Source organism: Phyllobates terribilis, unplaced genomic scaffold (genome assembly GCF_046119375.1).
Source record: "Phyllobates terribilis strain yellow unplaced genomic scaffold, ASM4611937v1 Scaffold_3__8_contigs__length_932513732, whole genome shotgun sequence".
NCBI classification, from domain to species: Eukaryota; Metazoa; Chordata; class Amphibia; order Anura; family Dendrobatidae; genus Phyllobates; species Phyllobates terribilis.
Window position 1 is genome coordinate 296,221,456 of NW_027362763.1, and position 23,974 is coordinate 296,245,429.

Here is a 23,974-nt window from a genome sequence, read left to right on the forward strand (position 1 = left end):
TGATCAAAAAAAGTATACAAGCCGTCCCACCAGCGGCAAGGTGACCCTAAATTGGGACGGTACCTATACTGCCTATATTAAAAACCTTACTGTATATCAAAGTTGAAGTAATGCATATAAAATGGTAGACAAATAGGACCGGGTCCCAACTCCAGACCACCTAGGCCCGTGGTAAGCTACATATATACTAGTCAGCTCAACAAAGGGTATGCCACACCCTTAAATTGCACAGAATGCAAACAAGACAAAAAACCAAGCAATGTGAACTGAGGTCTAAGATGGCAGACATGCAAGAAATAGGGGCATGTTCACACTAGCAAAAAGAAGCAAAACCTACAAAAGACAAAAATATATCTCATACCCTACCATCATTATATATAAATGTAAAGCAAAGTTGCATAATAAATATAGGGTACTTAGTGAACTATTTTTGATCAAAATAAGTATAAAAGCCGTCCCACCAGCGGCAAGGTGACCCTAAATTGGGACGGTACCTATACTGCCTATATTAAAAACCTTACTGTATATCAAAGTTGAAGTAATGCATATAAAAGGGTAGACAAATAGGACCGGGTCCCAACTCCAGACCACCTAGGCCCGTGGTAAGCTACATATATACTAGTCAGCACAACAAAGGGTATGCCACACCCTTAAATTGCACAGAATGCAAACAAGACAAAAAACCAAGCAATGTGAACTGAGGTCTAAGATGGCAGACATGCAAGAAATAGGGGCATGTTCACACTAGCAAAAAGAAGCAAAACCTACAAAAGACAAAAATATATCTCATACCCTACCATCATTATATATAAATGTAAAGCAAAGTTGCATAATAAATATAGGGTACTTAGTGAACTATTTTTGATCAAAAAAAGTATACAAGCCGTCCCACCAGCGGCAAGGTGACCCTAAATTGGGACGGTACCTATACTGCCTATATTAAAAACCTTACTGTATATCAAAGTTGAAGTAATGCATATAAAAGGGTAGACAAATAACACCAGGTCCCAACTCCAGACCACCTAGGCCCGTGGTAAGCTACATATATACTAGTCAGCTCAACAAAGGGTATGCCACACCCTTAAATTGCACAGAATGCAAACAAGACAAAAAACCAAGCAATGTGAACTGAGGTCTAAGATGGCAGACATGCAAGAAATAGGGGCATGTTCACACTAGCAAAAAGAAGCAAAACCTACAAAAGACAAAAATATATCTCATACCCTACCATCATTATATATAAATGTAAAGCAAAGTTGCATAATAAATATAGGGTACTTAGTGAACTATTTTTGATCAAAAAAAGTATACAAGCCGTCCCACCAGCGGCAAGGTGACCCTAAATTGGGACGGTACCTATACTGCCTATATTAAAAACCTTACTGTATATCAAAGTTGAAGTAATGCATATAAAAGGGTAGACAAATAGGACCGGGTCCCAACTCCAGACCACCTAGGCCCGTGGTAAGCTACATATATACTAGTCAGCTCAACAAAGGGTATGCCACACCCTTAAATTGCACAGAATGCAAACAAGACAAAAAACCAAGCAATGTGAACTGAGGTCTAAGATGGCAGACATGCAAGAAATAGGGGCATGTTCACACTAGCAAAAAGAAGCAAAACCTACAAAAGACAAAAATATATCTCATACCCTACCATCATTATATATAAATGTAAAGCAAAGTTGCATAATAAATATAGGGTACTTAGTGAACTATATTTGATCAAAAATTATACAAGCCGTCCCACCAGCGGCAAGGTGACCCTAAATTGGGACGGTACCTATACTGCCTATATTAAAAACCTTACTGTATATCAAAGTTGAAGTAATGCATATAAAAGGGTAGACAAATAGGACCGGGTCCCAACTCCAGACCACCTAGGCCCGTGGTAAGCTACATATATACTAGTCAGCTCAACAAAGGGTATGCCACACCCTTAAATTGCACAGAATGCAAACAAGACAAAAAACCAAGCAATGTGAACTGAGGTCTAAGATGGCAGACATGCAAGAAATAGGGGCATGTTCACACTAGCAAAAAGAAGCAAAACCTACAAAAGACAAAAATATATCTCATACCCTACCATCATTATATATAAATGTAAAGCAAAGTTGCATAATAAATATAGGGTACTTAGTGAACTATTTTTGATCAAAAAAAGTATACAAGTCGTCCCACCAGCGGCAAGCTGACCCTAAATTGGGACGGTACCTATACTGCCTATATTAAAAACCTTACTGTATATCAAAGTTGAAGTAATGCATATAAAAGGGTAGACAAATAGGACCGGGTCCCAACTCCAGACCACCTAGGCCCGTGGTAAGCTACATATATACTAGTCAGCTCAACAAAGGGTATGCCACACCCTTAAATTGCACAGAATGCAAACAAGACAAAAAACCAAGCAATGTGAACTGAGGTCTAAGATGGCAGACATGCAAGAAATAGGGGCATGTTCACACTAGCAAAAAGAAGCAAAACCTACAAAAGACAAAAATATATCTCATACCCTACCATCATTATATATAAATGTAAAGCAAAGTTGCATAATAAATATAGGGTACTTAGTGAACTATCCCACTTGTCTGTCTTTTGCAATGCTCTCTGCAGAGAATTAAAGAGGAGGCATTGCAGCCAGAGTATGATGAGATGGATCAAGAAGCAGTAGCGGGTGATTACACACAGCCCAGCCTCATCTCATCCCATCGTGCATTGGGGGACAATGAGGGAGAGGAGAAGGAGGAGGAGGAGGAAGAACAGGAGCTGGTATCATGCGCTGTAGACAGTAGTACCTGTACAACTGTCATACCGTCGGTTCAGCGTGGGTGGCCCAGGGACAGGAGGGAGGAGGAGGAGGAGGAGAGCATGGTTAGTAGTCATCTTGGTGAGGACACGGAAGTCTTGCCCGTTACCAGTCTGGCACGCATGGCTGACTTTATGTTACGCTGCCTTAACCGTGACACTCGCGTTGTCAAAATGTTGGGTGACAGTCATTACTGGTTGGTGACACTTTTAGACACCCGCTACAAGGAGAACTTTCACTCTCTTATTCCTGAGGTGGAGAGGTCTACAAAAATGGGGCAGTACCAGAAGGCCCTTGCTGCAGAACTATTAAAAAAATTCCCATCTGAACACGCACACGGCAAAGGTCACAGTTCATTGCCCAACCAAGGCGTACAGGCAAGAGAGACGCAGCTCCAATCCAGCAGAGGCAGGGGAACACTGTCAACGTTCTGGGACAGTTTTCTGAGACCCGCCCAGCTTACAGGCCCCAAGGCGCGGGGTACTCTCACAAGGAGTGGAACGTTTCAAAAGATGGTGAGGGAGTACCTTGCCGACCATACCAGCGTCCTCCGTGATTCCTCTGTGCCTTTTAATTATTGGGTATCCAAGCTGGACACTTGGAATGAACTCGCTCTGTACGCCTTGGAGGTCCTGGCCTGCCCTGCCGCTATCTTGTTATCGGAGCGTGCTTTTAGTGCCGCTGTGGGAATTACAACTGATAAGTGCACTCACCTGTCAACTGAGAATGCTAACAAGCTGACCCTTATCAAAATGAACAAGTTCTGGATTGGGCCAGACTTCTCATCACCACCAAATGACAGCAGAGTAACATAAAGTCAAACCCACTGCGTTATTTCTGGAGGTGTATTCCCATGCACCGCTTCACACCCACACATGGGTATACGCTTCCTCATTTCGGCTGTTTTTTGCTCTTCTCCTTATCCCCAGCCTCCACCACCACTATACCACCAGGGTGACCGTGGTCCATGTTGCCAGCATTGCAAGTTCCTCCGTCCTAATTTTTGGCAGCTTTTGCTTGAAAGGCATAGGCAAAGACTATGGGAGACCCACTCCCCAATAATGGGAATAATGTTTTTAATATGCTGTATTGCATGGCTCTTGTAGGGGGCATTAAAATCGTCTTGTTAAGCTACTGTGACCTCCACGTCTCTTCCAAGGGTCATTGATATTGTCTTTTTATTCCACTGGGACCTCCACCACTCTTCCAAGGGGCATTGATATTGTCTTTTTATTTCACAGCGACCTCCACCACTCTTCCAAGGGGCATTGATATTGTCTTTTTATTCCACTGCGACCTCCACCACTCTTCCAAGGGGCATTGATAATGTCTTTTTATTCCACTGTAACCTCCACCACTCTTACAAGGGGCATTGATATTGTCTTTTTATTCCACTGGGACCTCCACGTCTCTTCCAAGGGGCATTAAAACCATCCTGTTAAACCACTCTGAACTCCACGTCTCTTCCAAGGGGCATTAAAACCGTCTTGTTAAGCTACTGTGACCTCCACGTGCCTCAAAATTTTTGGTAGGCATTGCACTCTCTGTATGAGCTATAACTGTGTAGCCGAACCGCTCCTTTTGGTACAGAAACATATCCTACAAGACATGTGTGGTTGACTGGCCTGATATTGATGTGAATGGTTGCTGTTTCTCCTGCTCTTTCTCCTTTGCCACCACCTCGTCCATCATTCATCACCTGAAGCTTTGTTTTAACGGGAGTCATAGAACTGGGATAGTAGCATGAAAACATCCAGCAATCCTCGGAGGAGGTAGGATATGCGCCAAAACGCTGACCACCTCATGTCTAGCCGCTACTACATCCATGCGCTTGCATTCCAAGAAACAGAAAGCTAAGGAGATGGGTGGCCTCATGATCATGAATAATTTATTCGTTGTGTAGGAGGCCGACCACTGCTGCTGTCTACCTTCTGAACTTTGTGTTGAAGCCTGATTGACCCAGGACCCGCAATCCTCTGTCTGGAGGACGTGTTGCATCCCATTGTCCAACTGTGTCCCGGCTTCCACAATATTAACCCAGTGTGAAGTCGTCAGTGAGATGTACCATCCCTGTCCACATTCACTTGTCCACGTGTTTGTGGTTAGGCTGTCCTTCCCACTAAATGCACTGGGGAGGGCACAGGTAATCTTTTGGTATGCGCCCTTGTGTATAAGGTGCACCGGTACAAATAGGGGCTGGTGGGGACTGTTTATGGACACCCTGTCGGCCCCAGGCGGCTGGGGACTGTGTGTGGGCACTGGGCCGCGGGGTGGCTGGGGACCGAGTATGGACACCCGGCCGCCCCCTGGCGGCCAGGGACCAAGCGTGGACACCCAGCCGCCGGGCGGTTGGGGACTGAGTATGGATACAAGGCCGCCGACGCAGCCATGACGTGGTGGCCAGATTCCGCCTCCACATGCCTAAAAGGCCCAATTTCAAGTGCAAGCAAGCAGTATGGTATTGCAGCCTGGAGGTGGGTGGGTGGCAGGCTGCATACTTGCACTTGCATTGCAAGGAATGGGGGAGGTACAATTGAACAGTGCCCTGGGACAAGGACTTGCACGGAGATAGTTACAAGTCTGCATCTTCTGATGCGGCAAGGATCACTTCTAATGGGCACACTTTTAGGCAGTGACCTGGGTGTTAGAGATGCTTCCAGGGGTCTTCCCCATGCTGTTCCCATGTCTTTTCAGCACTGTATCCATGTGTCACACAGCACATGGCCAGACAAGGTTGTAAAATGTTAAAATGACATTTCCCGGTGAATGCATTTGTCATGGTTGAAAGCAATACAAAAGTGCAAAAACACATAAAAAATGCTACTTGTGAACATAGCCCAAGGTGTGGAGGAGTATTTTTGTTTTTGGTTATTTATTTTACCTTATACACAAGTCTTTACCCTGGAAAGGATGTTCCTTAACATATTTCACAGGAAAACAGTTTCAGTTTTGTTTTTGAACGTTTTATTGTGAGCCCGTAAAAGTGGCTTAATACCTCTGACCACGTTGTTGACAGCAGTGACCTAGGGGTCAGAAATGCATCCTGGGGCGATCCCCATGCTGTCCCCATGTCATTTGAGCACTGTTACTATCGTTTTGGGCACTTTTTAGGTTTTCTACAGACTGCCGGAGGTGCCGCGCAAAAATGCTCGGGTCTCCCATAGACTAACATTGGGCTCCGTGCACGGGTCGAGCACCCGAGTATCAAGGTGAGCTCGGCCCGAGCTTCGAGCACCCAAGCATTTTAGTGCTCAATCAGCACTACGTTGCACCCATAAGAGTTTTGGGAGCAGCAGGACAAATGAAGTGAAGTATACAGTAATGGAAGAAGGTTATGTGCACAAGAGGTGGGGAGAGCAAAACTAGAGTCTTGAATGGTAATCCAAATACACAGGTGTGTGTCCTAATGGGCCTTAAAAGGCCTAGGGAGATGATGTCGTACATTAGGCAACCTACAAAGGCAGATGTGGAACACAACAGAGGGCAGCGGGCTGAGGTGAAGGGAGCAAAGCCTGGACCTGGGACAGGTGTGTAACACATTCCTACATATAACTGTATGAAGAAGCACATTGGATAGAAAGCAGTATGAGTATTGGATTCTGCATGTATGGAGGAATACTGTGTTAGATGCTATTCTTATATAGATTATTTCTAACATACTGTAGCCAATGGAGCACCATATGGCAGTATATAGAATAACTCCATAGAATGGCTGTACTGTGTAAATGACCACATACCCTTTAGTTAGATATTTGCTGAGTGCTTGCTTTGCAAAATACAATCTATGGTGACTTCCCCATACACATGCATGGTCAAGTTGAATATACGTGCTTGTATTCTGCGTAGGAAAATGGGAGTAAGAAATTACGGTACACCTTTGGCAGTGGCTTATTTCTCAGAACAAAAGGATAAAGTGTTGAAATGAAGTATGCTGAATCCATCTCACCCCCATGACATCGTATGTTCGGGAAGGGTCGAGATACCCCAACGTGTTCAAAAGTACGATACTGTACGTGGTGTAACTAAAAGGTTCTGTTTAATTCCCATTAGACCACCAGAAAGGCTCTGTTCTGTCAGGATTGTAAATCTAGGCTTATATTATTACACTTGAGTATAGAGCTTATATAACAGATTTTTATTTTATTAGAAAACTCAATATATTTTACCCAGAAAAAAAAAATGATGCACATACTGCAATAACATGCACTATTATACGCGGCATAAAAATACAGTATATTAAGAATTAAAGATTGTGGTTTATGAATTCAACTTGTGTAAACTTAATGAGAAATTTCATTCTGCTGTTTTGCCGTCTCGCCATTGTCTATATATAATTAAAATGGCATAAACTATTGCCATGGAAATGCTGAAATGTAGTGTGCCAGTTTCCTCTGAATTTTCAGCAGTGACTAATTATAAATATACCTCAGAACAGTAGGAGATCTTGCTTTAAGAATTAACTCTTGTACTGTAGGAGTTAGTCTTCAGTTGGTTTATGTGTTTTATTCACGCAAGCAATAATTAAAGACATTCAATAATTAGACAAAAATATTAGAAAAGGCCATAAATAGCAATACCTGATGATGTTGCTGAATAGCTCCATTATTACATAAGAAAACTGCGTTATCATAATATAATAATACAGATGCAGGGCTATCAGGAATGTAAGTTGCCAGAATCCAAACAGCAGAACATAGGCAACTGGTGTTTTTTGTTTTTTGTAAAGGGGTTGTCCACTGCTCAGACAAAACCCTCTCAATTACTTTATACAGTATCTCCATGTAAAATAATAAAAGCTGTACTCACCTCCCGTGGCCTCGTCATTCTAGTGATGTCATCAGCTTCTCTACCAGGGCTTGCTCAACATTCTTATGTCACATCAGCTGCCGTTTATTTCTCATCTTGTCCACTACGCAGGCAACCTCTTCTCAATCACTATATATCTCCATGTAAAATAATAACAGCTGTACTCACCTTCTGTGCCGGTGTAATTCTAGTGATGTCGGCATCTTCTCTCCCAGGGCTCGCGTGACATTCTTATGTCACATGAGTCTTTCAGCCAATTAGCGGACATTTCTTTCTCACCTCCTTCGAATGCAACTGATCTCTGGAGGAAGTCAGAGAGCAGCAGCAGCTCCTACTTCTTCCGGGTGTCTGTTTCATCCAAAGGAAGTGAGAGTGAAACAAACGCTGATTGACAGCAAGGATTGTGTGACATAATTATGTCACGTGAGCCCAAAGAGAGCAGGTGCCGATATCACTGGAATAGTGCAGACACCGGAGGTCAGTATAGCTGTTATTATTTTACATGGGAAATATAGTGATTGAGAAAGTGTTGTCTGAGTAGTGGACTATCCCTTGAAGCACAAAACACACCAGTGACCTGTACTCTTCTGTCTGGTTTTCAGCACCTTACATTCTGGATAGTCTTACATCTGTATAATTACAATGGAGGTTTTTTATTTTTATAAAGGAGCTAATCAGAAACCAACATCATATTGTATTCCTCTTTATGGCATTTCCTAATATTTTTGGTCTAATGTTGAAAATATGAACTATTGTCATAATACAGACTGTCATCTGTACTCAGTCTGTACTCAGTTGACATCAGGGGTTTACAGACATCTCTTATTTCATTATTAGGATATATTCTCATGCTATATATTTGTTACAGAATTTTCTGCTGCTAATAATCCATCCCATACTTCTGAATTGGTCTGCTTCTGCAGCATATGCATGGATTTATACATTTATGGGACCGTTAAATCCATTTTTGCATACAAATGTGCAACACAAAAATTTGATGCTGTTCCCAAGAGATGTAAACAGATTATTCATACGGATTTTTAGGGTGGAAAATTCTCTGTAGTGCTTTGTGTATGAGATTTTACAAAATATTGAGAATATCCCCAGTGTAAACTGGCCAGTGTTGCTGATATGAAATTCACGTCATGTTCACATATTTTAAATGATGCTGAAGATTTCACCCTTTGCAATGCAAATGTGCAGTTGTCCATAACTAGGGATGAGTGAACCCGAACAAGGACTTTTAATAGGATGTCCAGTTTCCTGTTTGGGTTCAGATGCCTAATAAAGTTGGTTGAAAGGCTGTAGCGCTGCCAATCAACAAGCTTTTTGGCTATGTACAATTCCAGAGCTATTACAGCTATGCCGAGTATTGGCATGGCTGTGATAGGCCGGAGCTCCATGTGACCAGGTCTGTATAAATGCTGGATCATGAGTGCTGCCGCCGTTCTGCTCTGATTAGTGTAGGAAGCTTGAGTGAGGGACAGTGTTAGGTTGCGCACTCTGCCAAAAAGCCACTGTATGTACTCTGCATGTGTCTCAGTGGGAGAAATGTGCCAAAAAGCCGCTGTGTGTACTCTGCACCCATATCTGTGAGAGTACTGTGCCAAAAAGCCGCACTGTGTACTCTGCACCCCTGTCAGTGGGAGTACTGTGCCTGTAAGCCTCTGTGTGTACTGTGCAACCCTGCATGTGTGCTAATTGTGCCAAAAGTCACTGTGTGTATTCTGCACCCATATATGTTGGAGAACTGTGCCAAAAAACTGCTGTGTTTTCTCTGCACCCCGCCTGTGGGAATACTGCACCTCTAAGCTGCTGTGTGTACTCTGCAACCCCACCTGCGGGAGTACTGTGCCAAAAAGATGCTGTGTATACTCTGCACCCAGATCTGTGAGAGTACTGTGCCAAAAAGCCCCTGTGTGTACTCTGCAACCCCGCCTGGGGGAGTAATGTGCTTTTATGCCTCTGTGTGAACTTTGCAACCCTGCTTGCGGGGTACTGTTACAAAAAGCCTCTGTGTACTCTACAGCCGTGTTTGTACAAGTAGTGTGCCTAAAAACGAAATCTACTCTCCAGCTGTCTCTTCGCCATTTGTAGGCCAAAAAAGTAATTGTACTCTGCTGCCATACCTTTACCATTGGTAGGCCATAAATATATATTTACTGTACCACTGTGTCTATATGGGTAGTGTGGTAAAAGAATAAATCTACTCTGCAGCAATCTCTTTGCCATTTGTAGGCCAAAAAAATTATTTTACTGTACCGCTGTGTCTATACAATGCAGTGTGGCAAAAATAAATAAATCTAATCTGCAGCTGTCTCTTTGCCATTTGTTGGCAAAAAAATAATAATTTTACTAGGCTGCTGAGCCTATGCGAGTAGTGTGGCAAAAAAAAATAATTTTACTCTGCAGTCATGTCTTTGCCATTTTTGGTACAAAAAAGTTATTCTACTCTGTATCTGTCTCTTTGCCATTGATTTGTAGGCCAAACAAATAATTTTACTGTACTACTGTGTGTATACGAGTAGTGTGGAAAAAAAAATAATTCTAATCTGCAGTCGTGTCTTTGCCATTTTTGGTACAAAAAACTTATTATACTCTGCAGATGTTTCTTTGACACTGGTAGGCGAAACAAATAATTTTACTGTACCTTTGTGTCTCTGCCGCCATCTCTGTATGAGTAGTGTGCCGAAAAACCACTTCCAAAAATTAGGAGAGCATCAAATAAGGAACGTGGAGGTGGCCATAGTGGTGCTGGCTTAGCTGCTGGAGGAAGAGGACGTGGTCGCTCTGTGCCTGCTATGTGCCCAAATACAACACCTCCCTCTGGTGCACGCAGGCGACAGGACGTTATGCGTCCTTTCATAGGGCCGAGTACCGCTGCACGAATGGTGAGGCCACAAGATGTTGAAAACGTGTTAGATTGGATGGCTCAGAGTGCCTCCAGTTCCTTCGCATTATCTTCCACCCAGTTCACTGCAAAAAGTGCGCAGTTGGCACCTCAGGACCATGGTTGCTTCCACCAAACCCCCTTGCAAATCAGCCAAGCAGTCTGAGCCCAAAGTCATGCAGTAGTCTCTTCTGCTTTTTGATGACACTGGCTGGAGTTCCATGGCCCATCCACCTAGCCCTGCCCTAGAAGTGGAAGAGACTGAGTGCACTGATGCCTAAACCGCTTGTTAGGTTGGAGGATGAGTACATGGGAGGGCTAGTGCACATGGTCAGAGGACCACCGCAGCATATGTCAGAGGATGACAAATCACAGTTACCAATTGTAGCATATTTTTGCTGTGTGCAGACTTGCAAGGAGAGCAGTGGTGAGGAGGGGGTAGAAGATGATGCAATGGATGATGAGGTCCTAGACCCCACCTAGAGCAGAGGATTTACTAATGACATGCATAAATCAGAGGAAGAAGTTGCCAGGCTGCCCCAGCAGCACAGCAAAAGAGGGAGCATGGTGCAAAGGCACAGCGGGCGGCCCCTAGCCTGTATATTGGGCTACTGCCCACTGAGCCGCTGAAATTAGCACACCAAAACCAGCAGAAAAAGAGCTCCCTGGCATGGCATTTCTTCAGGGAACCAGGAAACAAAGCCAGGGATGTTACATCTCCCTAATTGCCCACTGGGTAAATGTAGTGGCAGCTGAGGCAGAGGTGATAGGTGTTCTAGCCCATGTCCTACCACAACCAAGGATTGCTGGACATTTCTCTGTCAAGGTTGCCTCCTCCTTCTACTGCACTTCCTCCACCACCTCCTCATCCGATCACAGTAAGACCTGCACCACCAACTTCAGTACAGCCAGGGGAAAATGACAGTAGGCTATTCATAAACTCCTCTGTTTGGGGACAAATTCCACACAGCGCAGGAGCTGTGGACAGGGATCAAACAGCAGACAGATGAGTGGTTGTTGCTGGTCAACCTCTAGCCCAGCCTGGTGGTATGTGATAATGGGCAAAATCTCGAAGCAGCTCTAGGCCTAGCCGGTTTGACACACATCCCTTGCCTGGCGCATATGCTGAACTTGGTGGTACAGAGGTTTCTGAAAATCTACCCACATATGTCAGAGTTGCTGCTGAAAGTGCGGGCAGTGTGTGCACACTTTCTGTGTTCTCATCCTGCTGCTGCTCGCCTGTCGGCGCTGCAGAGTCACTTCTCCCTTCTCACTCACCACCTCATATGCGACATACCAACAAGGTGGAACTCCACCTTGCATATGCTGAAGAGACTGTGCAAGCAGCCACATACAATAGCGGAGCTTCAGCTCCAGCACGCACGGGTGAGTCGCTCTGTAGAACAAGACAACTTCACCACCAATTAGTGGGCCTTCTTGCGTGATGTGTTGCGCTGCTTTGAATACTCCACTAATATGGCCAGTGCTGATGACGCCATCATCATACTATACCACTTATATGCCTACTGGAAAAAACAATTCAGGTGATGATGGATGAGGTGGTGGCACAGGAGGAAGAGGAGCAGGAGTAGCAATGCCAATTTAAACCGCTATCAGGCCACACATGGCTTGAAAGGTGGGTTACTGTCTTATCAGTGGCCAGGTACCCAACTGTACAGCCAGGGGACAGTTTGGGAGGATGAGAAGGTGGAAGAGGAACAACCGCGTTCATAGCAGTGTGGCACTCGGAGCAGCTCACGAGCATCACTGGAGCATGGGTGGGGTGATATAGAGTACCCAGACAATACACCTCCCACCAAGGACAGCTTGTTGTTGCCTCTGGGCAGACTGGCATGCATGAGCAAATACTGTACATGCTGCTGTGCCTGCGCAACGACCGCCGAGTTGCCTTTATTGTTACCAGTGCAGATTACTGGGTGGCCACCCTTCTGGATCCCCTCTACAAGGACAACGTACCATCATTACTTCCATCACTGGAGCGGGATCGCAAAATGCGTGAATACAAGCACACTCTGGTAGACAAACTACTGATGGCTTTCCTACCTGACAGTGGGGAGACGGAGGTAAACGTCGCCAAGGCAGCTGGGGCACCACCACCACCTAGGAAGGCAGGGTTAGCATGGCCAAAATGTGGCAAAACTTTATGAGCATGCCACAACATCTGGCACCACCATCTGATACAATCTGTATTAGCAGAAGGCAGTGTTACAACAGCATGGTGGAAGAGTACATGTCCACACGTCTCCTCGTACTAACTGATGGGTCTGCCCAATTTAACTTCTGGGTCTCCAAATTGGACTTTGAGCTTGCCATTTATGACTTGAAGGTGCAGTCCTGCCCTATGGCAAGTGTACTGTCGGAACATGTGTTTATCACAGCAGGGGTTGTGATTACAGACAGGCGCATCCGCCGTCCACATCCAACGTGAGGAAGCTACCATTCCTTAAAATGAACAATGTGTGGATCCCACAGGACTTGTCCATACATTTGGATGACTAGACAACTATATCAGCCGCACCTAGCCAGTCTTCAACTCTATTTGCCAACTCTATCTTGAAGCTCATCAAGAGAATGCCAAGAGTGTGCAAAGCAGTCATCAAAGCAAAAGGTGGCTACTTTGAAGAACCTAGAATATAAGACATATTTTCAGTTGTTTCACACTTTTTTGTTAAGTATATAATTCCACATGTGTTAATTCATAGTTTTGATGCCTTCAGTGTGAATGTACAATTTTCAAAGTCATGAAAATACAGAAAAATCTTTAAATGAGAAGGTGTGTCCAAACTTTTGGTCTGTACTGTATATATATATATATAAAAACTCTGTTGGATTACTCCACCCTTGCCTCTTCCACCTTCACCGCTAAGTTCACCTCCTCCTCCACTTGGACCTGTGCCTCCTGGTTGAAGATTATTATTTTTTATTTCTGCTCTGCTTAGCGTACGGACAGGACACAACTGTAGTGACGGACAGTATTAGGTTTTGTGTATGCACAGTTTTCCAAAAACACTCTCTGTATGTACAGTACACTCGTGTCTGTGATAGTACTGTCCATACACAAAAGTTTTTCTAATCTGCAATCGTGTCGGTGGGAGTCATGTGTGTTAAAACATTTTTTTTACTCTTATTCAGCCATGTCTTTGATAGTACTGTGGGAAAAAAACATTTTTCTACTGTTATGCACATATGTCTGATAGTACTGTGCCTCAAAACAAATGTTTCTAATCTGCAACTGTGTTTGTCAGAGTATTTTGCCTAAAAGCCACTTAACAAAATGAGGAGAGCATCACATAGGGGACATGGAAGTGGTCATCAAGTACTTGTTTTTTGCCATCTTTTTGTGTTTCTTGTGTCATATCAGTATCATTTGCTGGAAATGAGCTTTCTTTCTGGTCACATACATCTGTTCCACAGTCTACTACTTGATAACTTCTTTCCATGCATGTATTGATAGATTCATGTTTTTTTATTAGGATCTGTAGTCAGAAATTCATCAAAGCAGGCAAAATTAACTCATTTAATAAACACTTGCAGTTTCACTGTACCATCCGTGTGTGCGTGGTAGTGGTGGGAGAGTTTACTGTGTGCTACTGGAACTGTAATTACCATGGATGTTGACACCAGATTTGCCCTCCAATAGATGCCCATTAAAGGATTTAACTATTTAACTATTCATTCCAAATACAGAGCCTCTAAATTGTATTGGATGGCTGTTTTGTCTTGCAACATCAACAGCTGACTCATTTGAGGAATGGTTACTTTGCTTGACTGCTGCCTTCCTTGGATGTGGTACCCGTTTATCAGGCTGCCTCTTCAGATTCAAACCCAGATTCTCTGTATTCCAATGACACCAGCATGTAATGGAGCCCATACAACATGTGGGGGTGGTTGGAAGGTAGAGCGTCTCGCTGTGCGGGCAGATCCAGAAGCATCAGGAGAAGAGAAAGCACCCCGAGGGTGAATGGCCTCCAGAGGACACCCCGGCCGCCCTTTCTCATCAACCAATGCACCCAAGGCAATATACAGGGTTGCTCGGGAGAGGGATGCGTGTGTGGGGGTATATGCGGCTCCTCTGTCAGGCTTTCTATGCATTCCTTTACTGGTTCATAATTTTACGGCGATTTGTAGCAAGAAATTAAAAAAATGTAATCAAAATTGACTGATTTAATGACCATTCACAGTTTTACTGTACCATCTGTTTGTACGCGGCTGTCATGGTACAGGGCCTCATCTTTAATTTTTATTTTAAATCCAATCCACTTCACAAACTTTTTAGATTTGTCCCAAAATTTGTCCTTTTGTTGGGGGAATCTACAGGTGCATCTCACTAAATTAGAATATCATCAAAAAGTTAATTTATTTCAGTTCTTCAATCTAAAAAGTGAAACTCATATATTATATAGAGTAATTACAAACAGAGTGATCTATTTCAAGTGTTTATTTCTGTTAATGTTGATGATTACGGCTTACAGCCAAAGAAAACACAAAAGTCATTATCTCAGTATATTAGAATACTTTATAACACCAGCTTGAAAAATGTTTTTAAAATCCAAAATGTTGGCCTACTGAAATGTATGTTCAGTAAATGCACTCAATACTTGGTTGGGGCTGCTTTTGCATCAATTACTGCATCAATGTGGCGTGGCATGGAGGCAATCAGCCTGTGGCACTGCTGAGGTGTTATGGAAGCCCAAGTTGCTTTGATAGCAGCCTTCAGCTCGTCTGCATTGTTTGGGTCTGGTGTCTCTCATCTTCCTCTTGACAATACCCCATATATGGGGTTGGGGTTAAGTTCAGGCGACTTTGCTGGCCAATCAAGCACAGTGATACTGTTGTTTTTAATCCAGGTATTGGTACTTTTGGCAGTGTGGACAAATGCCAATTCCTGCTGGAGAATGAAATTTCCATCTCTAAAAAGCTTGTTGGCAGAGGGAAGCATGAACTGCTCTAAAATTTCCTGGTAGACGGCTGCGCTGACTTTTGTCTTGATAAAACACAGTGGACCTACACCAGCAGATGACATGGCTCCCCAAACCATCACTGATTGTGGAAACTTCACACTAGACCTCAAGCAGCTTGGATTGTGCGCCTCTCTACTCTTCCTCCAGACTCTGGGACCTTGATTTCCAAATGAAATGCAAAATTTACTTTGCATTTACTTAGTGTCAATGACTGCCTTCTGGACATCTGTCAAGTCAGCAGTCATCCCTATGATTGTGGAACCTACTGAAACAGACTAAAAGACCCTTTTAAACGCTTAGGAAGCCTTTGCATGTGTTTTTTGTTAATTATTTTAATTTACTGAGATAATGACTTTTCTGTTTTCATTGACTGTAAGCCATAATCATCAACATTAACAGAAATAAACACTTGAAATACATCACTCTGTCTGTAATACTCTATATAATATGAGTTTCACTTTTTAGATTGAAGAACTGAAATAAATTAATTTTTTGATGATATTCTAATTTTGTGAGATGCACCTGTGTGTTATTTTAAGTAATATACCTATCCAAATTTGTTTGCAGGGCACTTGTCCTGCTGTTACCCCATTTAGCTTCCTTTTGCAGCCATATAGCCTTTATTATGACCATTTTACAGCCATTTTAAAGCACTGAAGTTCAGGTCGCCATTGACTTCTATTGGGTTTGGGTTCAAGGTCAAGTTTGTATACCATGCCAAACTTTTAACTCTAGTTCGGCTGAACCTGACAAACCCGAACATCCATGGATCTGCTCATCCCTAACCTTAACATTTTTACAATGATTTCTGCAGTAATATTTGCCCCCCTCCCATTATGGGAATGTACACTTAGTGTATGTGTACATGGGGCCTATCTACTGCAGAGCTTCTGCTGTGGATCTTTTTGCATAAATGCTACAAATTTACTGAACATTTTACACTTTTCATTGCACAGGGTGAAATTTGCAGCAAAAAATGACTTGTTGTGGATTTCAAACTGGATGGATGGAAAATAAGCAGCCTATAAGCCTCATGACCTCAAAACTCTAGCATTCCCTAGTCTGTAAAAAAATTGATTTTTAAAAGAAGCACTCCCACCAAATGTCACATCAGACCTTAGATCTGGTTTCTATTCACATAGGGCTCTATCTGGCATCCTGGCTGGAAACTGTAACTGTCCTTCAGCTTATCCCTTACCACTCTGGGCTAGTCCAAAACGTTAACTTTCTCTATGATCGGGCAACATACAACATTAACACCATTAACACATGTCACAGTTCACATTACACAATACAACATTACATTTGTTCTTCAAGTGGGAATGCAGGCAACGTGTCCAACTCCTTACATGAGTATGACCAGAAATACATTGAGTAAGCAACTTACTTTCCGCATATAAGACGCTGTGTGAGCCGGCTAATCTGAATTGTTGTTTTAAAAAGATTTTACGCTTCCGTTCCCTGGAAGAATCAATTTCCTCCGCTCGGTGTACATGATTGGAGATCCATAGCCTACTTGACAGCTCTCATGAGTATAAATTCAAAAAGCAGAAAAAAAAACAACTTGTTGGTTCCTTAAAATATGCAAATTCTTTATTTGGTCTCCATTACAGTAGCATTGTGTCAGATGGAATCGCAGTAGCAAGTTTGTTGGTGCATGACCGGATGACATTCTTAGCCGTCACATATAGCATGTGTGCTGTCATTCCCATTAAAAGCATAAAGCCACTCTCAACTAAGTTATACCATGAATATACAAAAATATACACAATAAATGCATTACAAATTTTTAGATAACACAAGTATTACATGTATTATTTAACAATTTGTAATGCATTCTTTGTAAATATTTTTGTATACTTATGAAGGATGTCTCTTAGTTTGGAGTGGCTTTATACTTTTAAATGAGAATATGTCAGCACGCATGCTGTATGTTAGGGCTAAGACCGGCATCTGGTCATAACAAATCAACATCCTTGCTATATGCATTCCACGTGACACAATGTTATTTTAATGGAGACCAAGTGAAGAATTTGCATATTTTACAGAAACCACAAACTGGTCTTTTTCATTTTTAGTCTGCATTGTAATCATGTGGTGAAGAATAGGATCGGAACAACGCTGATGTCAGGAGAAGATGGTGATTGGCAACTATGTGCACATGCTTTACATAAATCATACCTATTGAACATGGGCTAATAGATAAAAATGTTGGGTGGGAGTGCTTCTTTAATACAACCATGTTATGTAGAGATGAGTGGATCGATTTAAGGAGGATCGAGTTTGAGGCAAATTTCCTGAAATTTGCAGTTTTATGCAAATTCGAACATTTAGAAATTCTATTCAAGGTTTGTAAAAAAAAACTTGCTCAGCACCATTTCTCTCACTGCTGAAGCATCAGAGAGTGGTGTAATGTCATTTTTGCCTTGCCATGTGAGCATACCCATAATGCCCTGCTGCTGTGACATATAGCAGATCATACCTTATACAGTGGTGGTCAGTACCTGGGCCGTCACAGATCAGGGCTTTCCAGCAGCGCAATGTTTGTATGGTAGAGTCATTTTCTCACTATTTCTTGTAGAATGTAAGGTCATATGGTCTGCATGGTCCTCTTACGCTCTCTTGTAGAGTGTGAGCACCTATGATCAGCGTGGCTCTCTTTCTATCTTCTGAAAAGTGTAAGCTCTAATGTTCAGTGAGGTTCTCTCTATCTCTCTCACTCTCCTTCTCTCTCTCTCTCCCCCTCTCGCTCTCTCTCCCTCTCGCTCCCTCTCTCTCTTTCTCCCTCTCTCTCCCTCTCCCTCCCTCTCCCTCTCTCACCCCCTCTCTCTCCCTCTTTCTCTCTCTTCCTCACTCTCTCCCCTCTCTCCCTCTCTCTCCATCTCCCTCTCTCTCCCTCGCTCCCTCTCTCTCTCCCTTCCTCTCTCTCTTCCTCTCTCCATCTCTCTCCCTCTCTCTCGCTCCCTCTCTCTTCCTCTCTCCCTCTCTATCTCTTCCTCTCTCTCCCTCTCCCTCCCTCTCTCTCACTCACTCTCTCCCCCTCTCTCCCTTTCAACCCCTCTCTTTCTCCCTCTTACTTTCCCTCTCTCTCTTCCTCCCTCTCTCTCCCTCTCTCTCTTCCTCTCTCTCTCTTCCTCTCTCTCTCTCCCTCTCTTCCTCTCTCTCCTTCTCTCTCTTCCTCCCTTTTTCCCTCTCTCTCCCTCTCCCTCTCTTCCCCTCTCTCTCTCTCACTCTCTCTCTTCCTCTCTCTCTTCCTCCCTTTCTCTCCCTCTCCATCTCTTCCTCTCTCCCCCCTCTCTCTCCCTCCCTCTCTCTCTCCCTCTCGCTCCCTCTCCCTCTCTCTCTCTCTCCCTCTCTTCCTCTCTCAATCTCCCTCCCTCTCTCTCTTCCTCTCTCTCCCTCTCCCTTTCTCTTCCTCTCTTCCTCTCTCCCTCTCTTACTCTCTCTCCCTCTCTCTCCCTCTCCCTCCCTCCCTCTCTCTCACTCACTTTCTCCCCCTCTCTCCCTTTCTACCCCTCTCTTTCTCCCTCTTACTTTCCTTCTCTCTCTTCCTCCCTCTCTCTCTTCCTCTCTCTCTCTCTTCCTCTCTCTCCTTTCCTCTCTCTCTCCCTCTCTTCCTCTCTCTCTTCCTCCCTTTTTCCCTCTCTCTCCCTCTCCCTCTCTTCCTGTCTCTCTCTCCCTCTCTCTCTTCCACTCCCTCTCTTCCTCTCTCTCTCCCTCTCTCTTCCTCTCTCTCTTCCTCTCTCTTCCTCTCTCCCTCTCTCTACCTCCCTTTCTCTCCCTCTCCCTCTCTCTCCCTCTCCCTCCCTCTCTCTCTCTCCCTCTCTCCCTCTCTCTCTCTCCCTCTCTCTCCCTCTCTTCCTCTCTCAATCTCCCTCTCTCTCTTCCTCTTTCTCTCTCCCTCTCTCTTCCTCTCTCTCTCCCTCTCTTCTTCTTTCTCTCTCCCTCTCTCTTCCTCTCTCTCTCCCTCTCTATCCCTCTCTCCCTCTCCCCCTCAGTCCCCCTTTCTTTCTCCCTCCCACTTTCCATCTCTCTCCCCCTTGCCCTCGCTCTCTACCTCTCTCTCTCGTAGATTGTAAGCTCTTCTGGTCAGCAGGGTTTTCTCTTTTTCCTCTCACGTGTATCTTCTAAGCAATTACAAGCTTTCCAATATTGAAATTGGCGCAAATTTATTCACCGCAAATCAACTATTTTGGGGAAAATTTGACTAATTAGGTGAATTTGAATTTCAAAAAATCCTCTAATATCTCTAATCCCATGTAATTGATGTTTATGTAAATCCATTAGTGTGGCTGCACCACAGACTTATCTATACATTAAATTACTAAATGAAAGCTAAACGGATGTGATCTTCCTTGCACTATTTTAATTCCAAACCAAACTTCCTATTTGCTGGGAAGAACCAGTGATTATATACAATGCAGACTATGTAATTTATCTTTTTCCTCTTTCTACTCATTAAGCTTTGGGCTGCAGAGCATTGAGATAACTACTACCCTTTTCCACCAAACATCTAATTTTCAGCAGTCTTCTGTATCGATGACCATTTACTGTACTTGCCTAGATAGGAAAAAAAATCCCATCTCTCCATGTGTTGCTTTTTTTGCAGTGCTGCTGTAGCAGCAGCAGCAGCTGTGCTTCCGCTCATCACCACTGGGGGCGCATGTGCATCAGTTTTAGAGCAGGCAGCACATTAAAGTTCCAACCTGTGTAAGAGGAAAACAGGGCTCTCCTGCTAGAAAGCAGTGAGGACGCGATCCGTGAGATAAAGGAGAAAATCCCTGCTTCACTGAGCACTGCTGCGAGGGCTGTGATCCGGGAGCCAGCACTCATAGCCCAGGTCAATATTCCGTCGAGAAAATCCACGATCGCCAGGATTATGACACTGACAGCAAAGGATAAGCCTCCATTCACACATCCACACTGCATATGGATATATATATGCTCTGTGGCTGAATCTTAAAGGGAGTAGTTGCATCCAGATGATGATATTCTTATTGCCTTAAGAAGAATAAAGGGGCAGTGTGTGGGATGCTGCTTGAGACAGAGAGGGGATTCTTCCTGAGCACTGAGGAATGAAGCAAGAACATTCAGATTGCAGAGATTCAATGCTGCAAGAAGACCTGGTAAATACTTTGCTGCTTTTCACACTTGGGGCTGAGATGGTGGTGACTGTGTTAGGGGCTAAAGGAATTGTGCAGGCTTCCTACAGGGGGAGGAAGCTGGGAGGAGGTGGGGAGCAGCACTAGCCCCCCTTAACTTTCAAGAGTCTTTTGGGGGAGAATTGGTACATGTCTCAGAGCTGCTAGGGCATATAGTCATGGCTCAGCTTCCATAGTCTTGGTAGTAACAGAGCTTATTTATAGAACACTATGCAGCTCTGTCTGTCTATCTACCCATTTATCTGTCTGTCCATAGATCCATCCATCCATCCATCTATACATCCATCAATTCATCCTTCTATTATCTATCTATCTATATCTATCTGTCCATCCATCAGTCTAATATCTATCTATCTATCTATCTATCTATCTATCTATCTATCTATCTATCTATCCATTTATCAGTCTGTCTGTCCATAGATCCATCCATCTATCCACCCATCAATTCATCTATCTATCTATCTATCTATCTATCTATCTATCTATCTATATCTGTCTTCTATCTATCTGTCCATCCATCAGTCTAATCTCTATATATCTATCTATCTCTATCATTTAATCTGTATCTATCATCCATTTATAAATGCATACATTGGTGTTAAGAGACTATTTCCAATTATTTTTGAATCCTTTTATTGCATGCCTATTATTTTCATGCATGAAACATTATTAACCTTTTCAGTGCCATGACACTCAGAGGGCTTGCAAGTTGAGCAGTGAAAGGGTTAGTGTTTTTGGCACTGTTATGCTCCATTTCAGGTCTTTTTTTACCATGACATTATCACTTATCATTATCAGTTTAAGGCTTATATATATTTATGTATCTATATATATATATATATATATATATATATATATATATATATATATATATATATATACTGTATGTGTGTGTGTACTATGTAGGCACAGGCAGAGAGAGGTAGATAGATGGCTGTTTGGCCCAGTTTTGTTGCTGAGGGTCACTCAGTATTTTTAGGATTATTTGATTAGGATGAGTCCCCCCCTCCTAACTTTACTGTTGAAATAATTATACATCAGTTAGATATATTTTATTAACCATTCCGTTTTTTAGCACTTCTATTTTTTTATTTTTTGCATTGGTCAGGCTAAAGAGGGCTTTCGTATGAAGTGGAGGGAGGGATCCAGAGGATTACACTGACTCTTGAAATAACAATAAAAAGAGGTTAATCAGCTTTTATTTTATGGAGATGTTTTATATATAAAACAGACCATTTTAAAAGCTTAACTCCCTGCCATGCTGACATCTGATGGAGAAATGTGCTGTATTGTTTATTGCACTGATTGGATTTTATAAAAAGAACACCAGAAAAATTGTATCCAGTGAATGGAATGTGTTGATATTAAAACTAATTAGGAATATTTTCTACTGATTTTATGCTTCATGTAAAACCAATGCATGAAAGGATCTATTTTTAGTGTAAATCCCCAGCCACAGATGCATAGAAGAGCTGTACAGTTCTTTGTTTGGATGATATTTAGTCCTATATAATAAACAGCTTGTACGTAATGACCACAGACTATAATGTCAATCAACCCTTCTATGCTAATTAGACACTTTCATGTCACTATATTCCCTTTAAGTTGATACTTTGGAAAATTGCCCATTAAGAAACAATAGGCTGTTGCAGATTTAACCATGTGTTACCATTGACAATGATGAGAATTTTGTGTCCAAATATTGGCTGTTTATACACAGTTTCTGTCCTGTTTGCTTATTTCTGAAGACTCTTATTAAATATAAAGTGCCCGGCCATTCTGAAACATCATTGTTATATAAAGTCAAGCCATATAAATTAAAGTGGGACATGACGTCTATGCTAGACAGTGTGCTGTAAATACAATTGTTGAAAGCTGTGTTGAAGGAGGTGAACTTTTCATTAATTTTTAAAAAGGTGGATGCCATTGTAATAAGTCCTTAAAATTCATTGGCATCATCTCTGCCTGTCTGGAGAGGATGACTTAAACTTAACATATTTCTTACAGTTGAACTCCTGCAACCTCCTGTCATCTAGATTACATTCTTAAGTTACATTTTTAATGCTCTTTACATGGTCATTATCTGGATAGATCCGAAGCTATGGCTCTGCCTTAGATAAATGTTAAGATCAATATACAGTAGTGGCAAAAAAAAAAATATATATATATATATGAAGATCTCTATTGGGCAAACAACATCAGATGTAGATCTTCTTTTCTACTTTATCTAGTAATGTGGGTTTAGTGATGGATCCAACATAATAAGATCTCACATCCTAAACTAAGACTTCTATGGGATTATAGATCCAGTGTTGGTGATTACACTTTGCACACGTAGTACATGCGATGAGATAATAAATACCATCCATCAAGCCTGGCAGAATGCACTGTCATGTTCATAAAACAATAGTGAGGAACCATTTGAAGCAGTTTATATGGTGGTTTATCTTTCATGGAGCATTTCTGATTGCTTTCCCTGTAATTCTAGTCAGTAGTATGTTGTATTTATGGACTCATGTAATGATTCTTTATTCCTGGGCCCAAGGAATTATGTAGGATGGAGAGTGTCCTCTGGAAGCTTAACCCTTGAGGGACGTTCCCACTGTATACTCTTGGGGATTAAGTGTTTATGTCTTACGGCATGCCCATTCTTCTGCATTTAAGCATCTGCCACTAATACAAAGCCTACGAATACTCTTCTTTAGAAGCTGGTTGGGCCTGTTCCCGAGTTAGCAACACAAGGAGTAGGCTGACTTGTATAAAATAGAGACAGAACGAAAAATCATGACAACCGATGATGCCACGCAAATGCAAATTGTATTCTCTTCTCAATAAGATCTTACTTATGCTTTATATGAGTTTTATCAACACATCTTGTTTGCTTTGCCACCACACACATTGCATGAGGTTGTTTTCACCAGATTGTCCCAGTTGATGACTCACATGACATGATCAGATATAGGTACTTTCTTGAAGAAATTGCTGATGGTACTGCTGATTTTATTGTGTGTCCTGGACTTTCTAGATATATCTTATCTCTGCTTTCTAGGCACTCATAAACTAAAGTAGCATTATTGAGGATTCATCTGCTAGTTTAGACAGTGGATATGTTTATAACAGGCTTAAGCACATATACAGAAAACTAATGAGGCCTTCTTTTAAGAATAAGCTTTCTATTCAATGCTAAAGAAAGAAAAATCTCCCCAAATCTCCCCAAATCAAACATAAGTGAACACAGCCTTACTTTTTTATGATTTTTTATTTTGATATATATATATATATATATATATATATATATATATATATACACACACATAAAATCTCTC

The 23,974-nt window shown here is 42.5% G+C and overlaps 1 protein-coding gene across 7 annotated transcripts in view; it reads left to right on the forward strand.

The window, feature by feature from the left end:
• The window catches only part of NLGN1 (neuroligin 1), a 1,206,163-nt gene that overhangs the window by 415,656 nt on the left and 766,533 nt on the right, over positions 1-23,974 (forward strand). For 4 of the 7 annotated variants that reach the window (XM_073674918.1, XM_073674920.1, XM_073674922.1 and 1 more), the window contains exon 1: positions 20,149-20,612. The exons of 1 other annotated variant lie outside the window; for it this stretch is intronic. The gene's annotated coding sequence lies outside the window, so the exon portion shown is untranslated. Of the gene's footprint in view, positions 1-20,148; positions 20,613-23,974 lie in introns of those variants that run through there. 2 more of the 7 variants (XM_073674919.1, XM_073674921.1) reach the window with 1 other exon arrangement.